The following is a 13951-nucleotide window of genomic DNA, read 5'->3' as shown; positions in this document are numbered from 1 at the left end:
AGTACCGAATGTACGGCACCTCCGAGTTCTGCACACGTTCAACTCGTTGACGTCCCTCGAGCTCTGATCCAGCCTAGTGTTGAGGGAGAGTTTCATCAGCACGACGGCGTGATGACGGTGATGATGTTCTACCGACGCAGGGCTTCACCTAAGCACCGCTACGATATGACCGAAGTGGAATATGGTGGAGGGGGCACCGCACACGGCTAAGGAACGATCACGAAGATCAACTTGTGTGTTATGGGGTGTCCCCCTGCCCCACGTATATAAAGGAGGGAAGTGGGAGGTGCGGCCGGCCCCTAGGGGTGCGCCTGGAGGAGTCCTACTCCCATCAGGAGTAGGACTACCCCCTCTTGCCTTGTTGGAGAAGGAAAGGGGAAGGGGGAAAGAGGAAAGGCCCCCCCTTCCTTATCCTATTCGGACTAGGGGGGAGGGGGCGTGCGGCCTGCCCTGGCCGGCCCTCCTCTTCTCCCGTAGGGCCCATGTAGGCCCATTAAACCCCGGGGGTGTTCCGGTAACCCCCCGGTACTCCGGTAAAATCCCGATTTCACCCGGAACGATTCCGATATCCAAATATAGGCTTCCAGTATATCAATCTTTATGTCTCGACCATTTCGAGACTCCACGTCATGTCCGTGATCACATCCGGGACTTCGAACAACCTTCGGTACATCAAAACACAAAAACCCTAATTACGATCGTCACCAAACTTTAAGCGTGCGGACCCTACGGGTTCGAGAACTATGTAGACATGACCGAGACACGTCTCCGGTGAATAACCAATAGCGGAACCCGGATGCTCATATTGGTTCCTACATATTCTACGAAGATCTTTATCGGTCAAACCGCATAACAACATCGTTGTTCCCTTTGTCATCGGTATGTTACTTGCCCGAGATTCGATCGTCGGTATCTCCATACCTAGTTCAATCTCGTTAGCGGCAAGCCTCTTTACTCGTTCCATAATACATCATCCTGCAACTAACTCATTAGTTGCAATGCTTGCAAGGCTTAAATGATGTGCATTACCTAGTGGGCCCAGAGATACCTCTCCGACAATCGGAGTGACAAATCCTAATCTCGAAATAGGCCAACTCAACAAGTACCTTCGGAGACACATGTAGAGCACCTTTATAATCAGCCAGTTACGTTGTGACGTTTGGTAGCACACAAAGTGTTCCTCCGGTAAACGGGAGTTGCATAATCTCATAGTCATAGGAACATGTATAAGTCATAAAGAAAGCAATAGCAGAATACTAAACGATCAAATACTAAGCTAATGGAATGGGTCAAGGTAATCACATCATTCTCCTAATGATGTGATCCCGTTAATCAAATGACAACACATGTCTATGGTCAGGAAACATAACCATCTTTGATCAACGAGCTAGTCAAGTAGAGGCATACTAGTGACACTCTGTTTGTCTATGTATTCACACAAGTATTATGTTTCTGGTTAATACAATTCTAGCATGAATAATAAACATTTATCATGATATAAGGAAATAAATAACAACTTTATTATTGCCTCTAGGGCATATTTCCTTCACGAATAACATGGTCCAATATATCAATCTTTATGTCTCAGCCATTTTGAGACTCCTCGTCACGTCCATGATCTCATCCGGGACTCCGAACAAACTTCTATCATCGAAAACACATAACTCATAATACATATCGTCATTGAATGTTAAGCGTGTGAACCCTACGGGTTCGAGAACTATGGAGACATGATCGAGACACATCTCCGGTCAATAACCAATAGTGGAACCTGGATGCTCATATTGGTTCCTACATATTCTACAAAGATCTTTATCGGTCAAACCGCATAACAACATACGTTGTTCCCTTTGTCATCGGTATGTTACTTGCCCAAGATTCGATCGTCGGTATCATCATACCTAGTTCAATCTTGTTACCGGCAAGTCTCTTTACTCGTTGTGTAATACTTCATCCTGCAACTAACTCATTTGTCACATTGCTTGCAAGGCTTATAGTGATGAGTATTACCGAGAGGGCCCAGAGATACCCCTTCGAAACACGGAGTGACAAATGCTAATCTCGATCTATGCCAACCCAATAAACACCTTGGGAGACACCTGTAGAGCGTCTTTATAATCACCCATTTACGTTGTGACATTTGATAGCACACAAGGTGTTCCTCCGGTATTCGGGAGTTGCATAATCTCATACTCTGTCCATTCTGATAGCGACGGAGAGTACAGTGAAGATGATGAGGACGACAGCAAGGGGGAGCAGGTGGTGGTGGATGTGGAGGACAACAGCGAGGGGGAGCAGGTGGTGGTGGATGTGGAGGACGACAGTGAGGGGGAGGTGGCGCCTGTCGACAACAACATGTACATGGTGGCACTGGGGATCCCGCAGCTCGGCGACAGGAGCATGCCAATCAAGGCGGAGACCTACATCCGCGTCGGCATTCGCCACTCCGATCGCATCAAGAAGATGAAGGAGATGCAGAAGTGAAGAAATGCAGAAGATGAAGGAGACCGCATCAAGAAGTGAAGAAATGTAGAAGTGAAGATGAAGGAGATGCAGGAGAAATGCAGTTAAGTTTCTAGTTCAGTATGCACTGAGAGTTTCTAGTTAAGTTTCTAGTTATGTACTGGAGAAATGCAGTTACGTTTGTAGTTAAGTAGTGGAGAAATGCAGTTCAGTATGCACTGTCAGAGTTTAAGTTATGTACTGAACAAATGCAGTGAACAAATATAGTAAAGATGTTTAAGCATTAATGTTTTCAACTCTGTTGTCCTCTTTGTTTCAATCTAGAAAATTATACTAGCAGAAATTGTGCCTCAAATGAACAGAAGCAGAAATTTAGCACAAGTGTAGCACAAATGTTGTGGCACAGCATTACAACTAGGTAGAGCACAATGTTGTAATCAAATGGATGGCCATTTCTTAGCATTTAGTGCCTCCTTGTATGCAGCAAGGTTGAACACACAATGTTGTGGAAGTCTAGTTTCAGAGCTTGGTTGTGAGCTTTGTTGAGATGTAGGCTCATTGATCTTCAGAGTGCCTGGTTTTCTTCTAACTTCCATCTTCTGTGGCCTAGATTGCACAACCAGTGCCTTGCCTGTTATATCAGCAGCCTGCAAACAAGTTTTCATTAGTACAAACAAAAAGCAACCAAGTTTTCATTACTACTAACAAGTGTCATCTTAACCTGGTTTTGAAGCATATATCTTGTTGTACACATCTACAGAGTAACAAGGAGCAATATAATCATCAATTTTATGTCCTGTTTTATAGATAGCACTAATGGCATGGCAGCATGGTAAACCTGACAGCTGCCAATATCTACATGAGCAAGTCCAGAGCTGCAAGTTAACAGTAAATTTGAATTTATCATGCTCTTGCACTTCAAATCCATCTTTCCCATTCCACAGCACATGACAGAAACCTGATCTCCTTATGTTTTGCTTTAATTTTTTGAAAATGTTGGTACATATAGTTCCTTTCCAGTTAACTGACTTCCCTCTATTTTCTTGTACCCTCACCATAATTTTGCACCTGATCCACTCAAGCATTGAGACAATAGCAAGGTACCTAGCTAACATGATGTAGTTGTTGAAAGATTCACACATGTTGTTATCAACTGAATCACAATTGGACCCCAGCTTCATGTAGGCCCTACTCCAATGAACTAGATCAGTGTTCATCATATCTTTTGCACCCTCAATAGTAAATTGTGCTAGCCTTGCCCTGTTGTAGTTGAAAATCACTTTGTTTGGTGATTTTGCACATCTCCAAAACCTTTTCTGAAGATCATGGTCTGGGTGTTTTTTCTTCCAATTAGCATATATGTGTCTTGCACACATTCTATGCTCAGCTTTAGGAAAAATGTCCTCCATTGCCCCTATAAGTCCCTTTTGCTGATCTGACATAAATACATATCCATCTCCTTGATTGCTTATTTTCAAGTCATGGTTTATTTTGGCAAGAAACCAGAACCATGACTCATAATTTTCTTTCTCCACAATAGCCCAAGGAATAGGATACGTCTGGTTATTTGCATCTCTTCCTATAGCACACAACATCTGTCCATAGCAAGCACCTTTGAAAAAACAACCATCAAGGTTTATAACTTTTCTACAACCTGCCAAGAAACCTTTCTTCAAGGCATCAAAACACATGTAAAACCTTTTAAATACATATGACCCATCCTTTTCATTTTGGTCCAACTTCACTACTACTGTGCTTCCAGGATTACTTCTCGCGAGCTCTAACTGATAATTAAATAATTTGGAGTACTCTCCTTCAGTGGAATGCAATAGTTTCTGCATGACCATTCTCTTTGCCTTCTTGCACTGTGCAACTGTGACATCAGCAAATAAGTCCTCAAGTACAATTTTTCTCAAATCTTCTAACTTCCAACTTGGATTTGCTCTTATAAGCCTGCCATATTTTGTAGCAATCACAGATGATGTGACCAGTTTCTTATCTCTTCTTGGAATGCAATGGTGCTCATGTTGGGGAATGTAGTAATTTAAAAAAAATCCTATGCACACACAAGATCATGGTGATGCATGGCAACGAGAGGGGAGAGTGTGTCCACGTACCCTCGTAGACCGAAAGCGGAAGCGTTAGCACAACGCGGTTGATGTAGTCGTACGTCTTCACGATCCGACCGATCAAGTATCGAAAGCACGGCACCTCCGAGTTCAGCACACATTTAGCTCGATGACGTCCCTCGAACTCCGATCCAGCCGAGCTTTGAGGGAGAGTTCCTTCAGCACAACGTCAGGGTGATGATGATGATGTTCTACCGATGCAGGGCTTCGCCTAAGCACCGCTACGATATTGTCGAGGTGGACTATGGTGGAGGGGGCACCGCACACGGCTAAGATATCTCAAGGATCAATTGTTGTATCTCAAGGGGATGCCTCCCTCCCTGTATATAAAGGAGTGGAGGAGGGGGAGAGGGTCGGCCATCCTTGGCGCGCCCCATGAGGAGTCCTACTCCCACCGGGAGTAGGACTCCCCCTTCCTTGTTGGAGTAGGAGAGGAGAAGGAAGGAGAGAGAGGGGGAAAGGAAAGGGGGCCGCCGCCCCCCTCCTTGTCCAATTCGGACTTGGGGCGAGGGGCGCGCGGCTGCCCCTTGGCCGCCTCTCCTCTTCCTCCACTTGGGCCCATGAGGCCCATTAACCTCCGGGGGGTTCCGGTAACCCCCCGGTACTCCGGTATATATCCGATAACCCCCGGAACCATTCCGGTGTCCGAATATAGTCGTCCAATATATCAATCTTCATGTCTCGACCATTTCGAGACTCCTCGTCATGTCCGTGATCACATCCGGGACTCCGAACTCATAATATAACCGTCATCTAACTTTAAGCATGCGGACCCTACCGGTTCGAAAACTATGTAGACATGGCCGAGACACGTCTCCGGTCAATAACCAATAGCGGAACCTGGATGCTCATATTGGTTCCTACATATTCTACGAAGATCTTTATCGGTCAAACCGCATAACAACATACGTTGTTCCCTTTGTCATCGGTATGTTACTTGCCCGAGATTCGATCGTCGGTATCTCCATACCTAGTTGAATCTCGTTAGCGGCAAGTCTCTTTACTCGTTCCATAATACATCATCCTGCAACTAACTCATTAGTTGCAATGCTTGCAAGGCTTAAGTGATGTGCATTACCTAGTGGGCCCAGAGATACCTCTCCGACAATCGGAGTGACAAATCCTAATCTCGAAATACGCCAACTCAACAAGTACCTTCGGAGACACCTGTAGAGCACCTTTATAATCAGCCAGTTATGTTGTGACGTTTGGTAGCACACAAAGTGTTCCTCCGGTAAACGGGAGTTGCATAATCTCATAGTCATAGGAACATGTATAAGTCATGAAGAAAGCAATAGCAACATACTAAACGATCAATACTAAGCTAATGGAATGGGTCAAGGCAATCACATCATTCTCCTAATGATGTGATCCCATTAATCAAATGACAACTCATGTCTATGGTCAGGAAACTTAACCATCTTTGATCAACGAGCTAGTCAAGTAGAGGCATACTAGTGACACTATGTTTGTCTATGTATTCACACATGTATTATGTTTCCGGTTAATACAATTCTAGCATGAATAATAAACATTTATCATGATATAAGGAAATAAATAATAACTTTATTATTGCCTCTAGGGCATATTTCCTTCAGTCTCCCACTTGCACTTGAGTCAATAATCTAGTTCACATCGCCATGTGATTTAACACCAATATTCATATCTGTATATGATTAACACCCATAGTTCACATCGTCATGTGATCAACACCCAAAGGGGTTTACTAGAGTCAATAATCTAGTTCACATTGCTATGTGATTAACACCCAAAGAGTACTAAGGTGTGATCATGTTTTGCTCGTGAGAGAAGTTTAGTCAACAGGTCTATCACATTCAGAGTCGTATGTATTTTGCAAAAATATTCTTTGTCTACAATGCTCTGTACGGAGCTACTCTAGCTAATTGCTCCCACTTTCAATATGTATCCAGATTGAGACTTAGAGTCATCTGGATCAGTGTCAAATCTTGCATCGACGTAACCCTTTACGACGAACCTCTTGTCACCTCCATAATCGAGAAACATATCCTTATTCCACTAAGGATAATTTTGACCAATGTCCAGTGATCTACTCCTAGATCACCATTGTACTCCCTTGCCAAACCAGGGCATAGTATACAATAGATTTGGTCCATAGCATGGCATACTTTTATAGAACCTATGACTGAGGCATAGGGAATGACTTTCATTCTCTTTCTATTTTCTGCCGTGGTCGGGATTTGAGTCTTACTCAATTTCATACCTTTGCAACACAGGCAAGAACTCTTTCTTTGACTGTTCCATTTTGAACTACTTCAAAATCTTGTCAAGGTATGTACTCATTGAAAATCTTATCAAGCGTTTTGATCCATCTCAATAGATCTTGATGCTCAATATGTAAGTAGCTTTACTGAGGTCTTTCTTTTAAAGAACTCCTTTCAAACACTTCTTTATGCTTTCCAGAAAAATTCTACATCATTTATGATCAACAATATGTCACTCACATATACTTATCAGAAAGGCTGTAGTGCTCCCACTCACTTTATTGTAAATATAGGCTTCATTGCAAGTCTGTATAAAACTATATGATTTGATCAACTTATCAAAGCGTATATTCCAACTCCGAGATGCTTGCACCAGTCCATAGATGGATCGCTGGAGCTTGCACATTTTGTTAGCACCTTTAGTATTGACAAAACCTTCTGGTTGCATCATATACAACTCTTCTTTAAGAAAACCATTAAGGAATGCAGTTTTGACATCCATTTGCCAGATTTCATAAAATGTGGCAATTGCTAACATGATTTGGACAGACTTAAGCATCGCTACAGTTGAGAAAATCTCATTATAGTCAACACCTTGAACTTGTCGAAAACCTTTTTGCGACAAGTCGAGCTTTGTAGATAGTAACACTATTATCAACGTCCGTCTTCCTCTTGAAGATCCATTTATTTTCTATGGCTTGCCGATCATCGGGCAAGTCCACCAAAGTCCACACTTTGTTCTCATACATGGATCCTATCTCAGATTTCATGGCCTCCAGCCATTTCGTGGAATCTGGGCTCATCATCGCTTCCTCATAGTTCGTAGGTTTATCATGGTCTAGTAACATGACTTTCAGAACAGATTAGCGTACCACTCTGGTGCGGACCGTACTCTGGAAGACCTATGAGGTTCTGTAGTAACTTGATCTGAAGTTTCATGATCATCATCATTAGCTTCCTCACTAATTGGTGTAGGAATCACTGGAACTGATTTCAGTGATGAACTATTTTCCAATTCGGGAGAAGGTACTATTACCTCATCAAGTTCTACTTTTCTCCCACTCGCTTCTTTCGAGAGAAACTTCTTCTCTAGAAAGGATCCATTCTTGGCAACGAATGCCTTGCCTTCGGATCTGTGATAGAAGGTGTACCCAACAGTTTCCTTTGGGTATCCTATGAAGACACATTTCTCCAATTTGGGTTCGAGCTTATCAGGTTGAAACTTTTTCACATAAGCATCGCAACTCCAAACTTTAAGAAATGACATCTTAGGTTTATTGCTAAACCATAGTTCATACGTGTCGTCTCAATGGATTTAGATGGTGCCCTATTTAACATGAATGTAGCTATCTCTAATGCATAACCCCAAAACGATATTGGTAAATCGGTAAGAGACATCATTGCTCACACCATATCAAATAAAGTGCGGTTATGACGTTCGACACACCGTTACGCTGTGGTGTTCCAGGTGGCATGAGTTTGTGAAACTATTCCACATTATTTTAACTGAAGGCCAAACTTGTAACTCAAATATTTATCTCCACGATCAGATCGCAGAAACTTTATTTTCTTGTTATGATGATTTTCCACTTCACTCTAAAATTCTTTGAACCTTTCAACTATTTCATACTTATGTTTCATCAAGTAGATATACCCATATATGCTCAAATCATCTATGAAGGTCAGAAAATAACGATACCCGCCACGAGCCTTAATACTCATTGGTCTGCATACATCAGTATGTACTATTTCCAACAAGTCAGTAGCTCATTCCATTGTTCTGGAGAACGGAGTTTTAGTCATCTTGCCCAAAAGGCACGGTTCGCAAGCATCAAATGATTCATAACCAAGTGATTCCGAAAATCCATCTTTATGGAGTATCTTCATGTGCTTTACACCGGTGCGACACCTTGATCTCCATCGTAGCATCGTTGTCGTCTCGCCAACTATTGTTACTACGACTATCTCTACCGCTTAGTGATAAAGTAAAACAATTACATGGCGATTGTATAGCATACAATAAAGCAACAACCATATGGCTCTTGCCAGTTGCCGATAACTCTGTTACAAAATATGATCATCTCATATAACAATTTATATCACATCATGTCTTGACCATATCACATCACAGCAAGCCCTGCAAAAACAAGTTAGACGTCCTCTACTTTGTTGTTGCAAGTTTTATGTGGCTGCTACGGGCTTCTAGCAAGAACCGTTCTTACCTACAAATCAAAAACCACAACGATTTTTTGTCAAGTGTCCTATTTTAACCTTCAACAAGGACCGGCCGTAGTCAAACTTGATTCAACTAAAGCTGGAGAAACAGACACCTGCCAACCATCTATGGGCATAACCACGTCGGTTGAACCAGTCTCATGAACGTGGTCATGTAATGCCGGTCCGGGGCGCTTCATCCAACAATACCGCCGAATCAAAGTAAGATGTTGGTGGTAAGCAGTATGACTATTATCGTCCACAACTCTTTGTGTTCTACTCGTGCATATAACATCTATGCATAGACCTGGCTCTGATACCACTGTTGGGGAACGCGGTAATTTAAAAAAAAATCCTATGATCATGCAAGATCTATCTAGGTGATGCATAGAAACGAGAGGGGAGAGTGTGTCCACGTACCCTCGTAGACAGAAAGCAGAAGCGTTTCAATAACGCGATTGATATAGTCGAACTTCTTCGCAATCCAACCGATCAAGTACCATACGTACGACACCTCCGAGTTTAGCACACGTTTAGCTTGATGATGTCCCTCATGATCTTGAACCAGTTGAGGACGAGGGTGAGTTCCGTCAGCATGACAGCGTGGCGACGATGATGATAATGCTACCAGCGCAGGCTTCGCCTAAGCACTACGATGGTATGATTGAGGTGTGTAACTATGGAGGGGGCACCGCACACGGTTAAGAGAAACATGTGTGTTCTAGGGTGTCCCCCTGCCCCCGTATATAAAGGAGAAAGGGGGAGGCCGGCCGGACCCTAGGGGTGCGCCCAAGGAGAGTGAGTCCTACTAGGACTACTAGTCCTAGTAGGATTCCATCACTAGGAAGAGAGGGGGAAGGAAGGAGAGGGAGAGGGAGTAGGAAAGGTGGGCGCCGCCCCCCTTCCCTTATCCTATTTGGACTCGAAGGGGTGGGTGGCCAGCCCTGGCTGCCCTCCTCTCTATCTACTAAGGCCATAGTGGCCCATTAGTTCCCCCTGGGGGGGTTTCGGTAATCCCTCCGGCACTCTTGTTTAACCCAGAACCCTTCCGGTGTCCGAATTGTTGGGGAACATAGTAATCTCAAAAATTTCCTACGCACACGCAAGATCATGGTGATGCATAGCAACGAGAGGGGAGAGTATTGTCTACGTACCCTCGTACATCGGCAATGGAAGTGTTGACACAACATAGAGGAAGTAGTCGTACGTCTTCCCGATCCGATCGATCCAAGTACCGAACGTACGGCACCTCCGAGTTCTGCACACGTTCAACTCGGTGACGTCCCTCGAGCTCCGATCCAGCTGAGTGTTGAGGTAGAGTTTCGTCAACATGACGGCGTGATGACGGTGATGATGTTCTACCGACGCAGGGCTTCGCCTAAGCACCGCTACGATATGACCGAGGTGGAATATGGTGGAGGGGGGCACCGCACACGGCTAAGGAACGATCACGAAGATCAACTTGTGTGTTATGGGGTGCCCCCTGCCCCCGTATATAAAGGAGGGAGGGGGAGGTGCGGCCGGCCCCTAGGGGTGCGCCTGGAGGAGTCCTACTCCCACCGGGAGTAGGACTCCCCCCTCTTGCCTTGTTGGAGAAGGAAAGGGGAAGGGGGAAAGAGGAAAGGGGGGCGCCCCCCCCTTCCTTGTCCTATTCGGACTAGGGGGGAGGGGGCACGCGGCCTGCCCTGGCCGGCCCTCCTCTTCTCCCTTAGGGCCCATGTAGGCCCATTAACCCCCGGGGGTTCCAGTAACCCCCGGTACTCCGGTAAAATCCCGATTTCACCCGGAACGATTCCGATATCCAAATATAGGCTTCCAATATATCAATATTTATGTCTCGACCATTTCGAGACTCCTCGTCATGTCCGTGATCACATCCGGGACTCCGAACAACCTTCGGTACATCAAAACACAAAAACCCTAATTACGATCGTCACCAAACTTTAAGCGTGCGGACCCTATGGGTTCGAGAACTATGTAGACATGACCGAGACACGTCTCCGGTCAATAACCAATAGCGGAACCTGGATGCTAATATTGGTTCCTACATATTCTACGAAGATCTTTATCGGTCAAACCGCATAACAACATACGTTGTTCCCTTTGTCATCGGTATGTTACTTGCCCGAGATTCGATCGTCGGTATCTCCATACCTAGTTCAATCTCGTTACCGGCAAGTCTCTTTACTCGTTCCGTAATACATCATCCCGCAACTAACTCATTAGTTGCAATGCTTGCAAGGCTTAAGTGATGTGCATTACCGAGTGGGCCCAGAGATACCTCTCCGACAATCGGAGTGACAAATCCTAATCTCGAAATACGCCAACCCAACAAGTACCTTCGGAGACACCTGTAGAGCACCTTTATAATCACCCAGTTACGTTGTGACGTTTGGTAGCACACAAAGTGTTCCTCCGGTAAACGGGAGTTGCATAATCTCATAGTCATAGGAACATGTATAAGTCATGAAGTAGCAGAATACTAAACGATCAAGTGCTAAGCTAACGGAATGGGTCAAGTCAATCACATCATTCTCCTAATGATGTGATCCCGTTAATCAAATGACAACACATGTCTATGGTCAGGAAACATAACCATCTTTGATCAACGAGCTAGTCAAGTAGAGGCATACTAGTGACACTCTGTTTGTCTATGTATTCACACAAGTATTATGTTTCCGGTTAATACAATTCTAGCATGAATAATAAACATTTATCATGATATAAGGAAATAAATAACAACTTTATTATTGCCTCTAGGGCATATTTCCTTCAGTCTCCCACTTGCACTAGAGTCAATAATCTAGATTACACAGTAATGATTCTAACACCCATGGAGTCTTGGTGTTGATCATGTTTTGCTCGTGGAAGAGGCTTAGTCAACGGGTCTGCAACATTCAGATCCGTATGTATCTTGCAAATTTCTATGTCTCCCACCTGGACTAGATCCCGGATGGAATTGAAGCGTCTCTTGATGTGCTTGGTTCTCTTGTGAAATATGGATTCCTTCGCTAAGGCAATTGCTCCAGTATTGTCACAAAAGATTTTCATTGAACCCGATGCACTAAGTATGACACCTAGATCGGATATGAACTCCTTCATCCAGACTCCTTCATTTGCTGCTTCCGAAGCAGCTATGTACTCCGCTTCACACGTAGATCCCGCCACGACGCTTTGTTTAGAACTGCACCAACTGACAGCTCCACCGTTCAATGTAAACACGTATCCGGTTTGCGATTTAGAATCGTCCGGATCAGTGTCAAAGCTTGCATCAACGTAACCATTTACGATGAGCTCTTTGTCACCTCCATATACGAGAAACATATCCTTAGTCCTTTTCAGGTATTTCAGGATGTTCTTGACCGCTGTCCAGTGATCCACTCCTGGATTACTTTGGTACCTCCCTGCTAGACTTATAGCAAGGCACACATCAGGTCTAGTACACAGCATTGCATACATGATAGAGCCTATGGCTGAAGCATAGGGAACATCTTTCATCTTCTCTCTATCTTCTGCAGTGGTCGGGCTTTGAGTCTTACTCAACTTCACACCTTTTAACACAGGCAAGAACCCTTTCTTTGCTTGATCCATTTTGAACTTCTTCAAAACTTTGTCAAGGTATGTGCTTTGTGAAAGTCCAATTAAGCGTCTTGATCTATCTCTATAGATCTTAATGCCCAATATGTAAGAAGCTTCACCGAGGTCTTTCATTGAAAAACTCTTATTCAAGTATCCCTTTATGCTATCCAGAAATTCTATATCATTTCCGATCAGCAATATGTCATCCACATATAATATCAGAAATGCTACAGAGCTCCCACTCACTTTCTTGTAAATACAGGCTTCTCCAAAAGTCTGTACAAAACCAAATGCTTTGATCACACTATCAAAGCGTTTATTCCAACTCCGAGAGGCTTGCACCAGTCCATAAATGGATCGCTGGAGCTTGCACACTTTGTTAGCTCCCTTTGGATCGACAAAACCTTCTGGTTGCATCATATACAACTCTTCTTCCAGAAACCCGTTCAGGAATGCAGTTTTGACATCCATCTGCCATATTTCATAATCATAAAATGCGGCAATCGCTAAAATGATTCGGACAGACTTAAGCATCGCTAGGGTGAGAAAGTCTCATCGTAGTCAATTCCTTGAACTTGTCGAAAACCTTTTGCGACAAGTCAAGCTTTTTAGACTATAAGATTACCGTCAGCGTCAGTCTTCTTCTTGAAGATCCATTTATTTTCAATTGCTTGCCGATCATTGGGCAAGTCAACCAAAGTCCACACTTTATTCTCATACATGGATCCCATCTCAGATTTCATGGCCTCAAGCCATTTTGCGGAATCTGGGCTCACCATCGCTTCTTCATAGTTTGTAGGTTCATCATGGTCTAGAACATGACTTCCAGAACAGGATTACCGTACCACTCTGGTGCGGATCTTATTCTGGTTGATCTACGAGGTTCAGTAACAACTTGATCTGAAGTTCCATGATCATCATCATTAACTTCCTCACTAATTGGTGTAGGTGTCACAGGAACAGATTTCTATGATGAGCTACTTTCCAATAAGGGAGCAGGTACAGTTACCTCATCAAGTTCTACTTTCCTCCCACTCACTTCTTTCGAGAGAAACTCCTTCTCTAGAAAGGATCCATTCTTAGCAACGAATGTCTTGCGTTCGGATCTGTGATAGAAGGTGTACCCAACAGTTTCCTTTGGGTATCCTATGAAGACACATTTCTCCGATTTGGGTTCGAGCTTATCAGGTTGAAGCTTTTTCACATAAGCATCGCAGCCCCAAACTTTTAGAAACGACAACTTTGGTTTCTTGCCAAACCACGGTTCGTAAGGCGTCGTATCAACGGATTTTGATGGTGCCCTATTTAACGTGAATGCGGCCG

This window comes from Triticum aestivum, chromosome 7B (genome assembly GCF_018294505.1).
Source record: "Triticum aestivum cultivar Chinese Spring chromosome 7B, IWGSC CS RefSeq v2.1, whole genome shotgun sequence".
In the NCBI taxonomy this organism is placed as follows: domain Eukaryota; kingdom Viridiplantae; phylum Streptophyta; class Magnoliopsida; order Poales; family Poaceae; genus Triticum; species Triticum aestivum.
Note: the sequence above shows the minus strand (reverse complement) of the source record.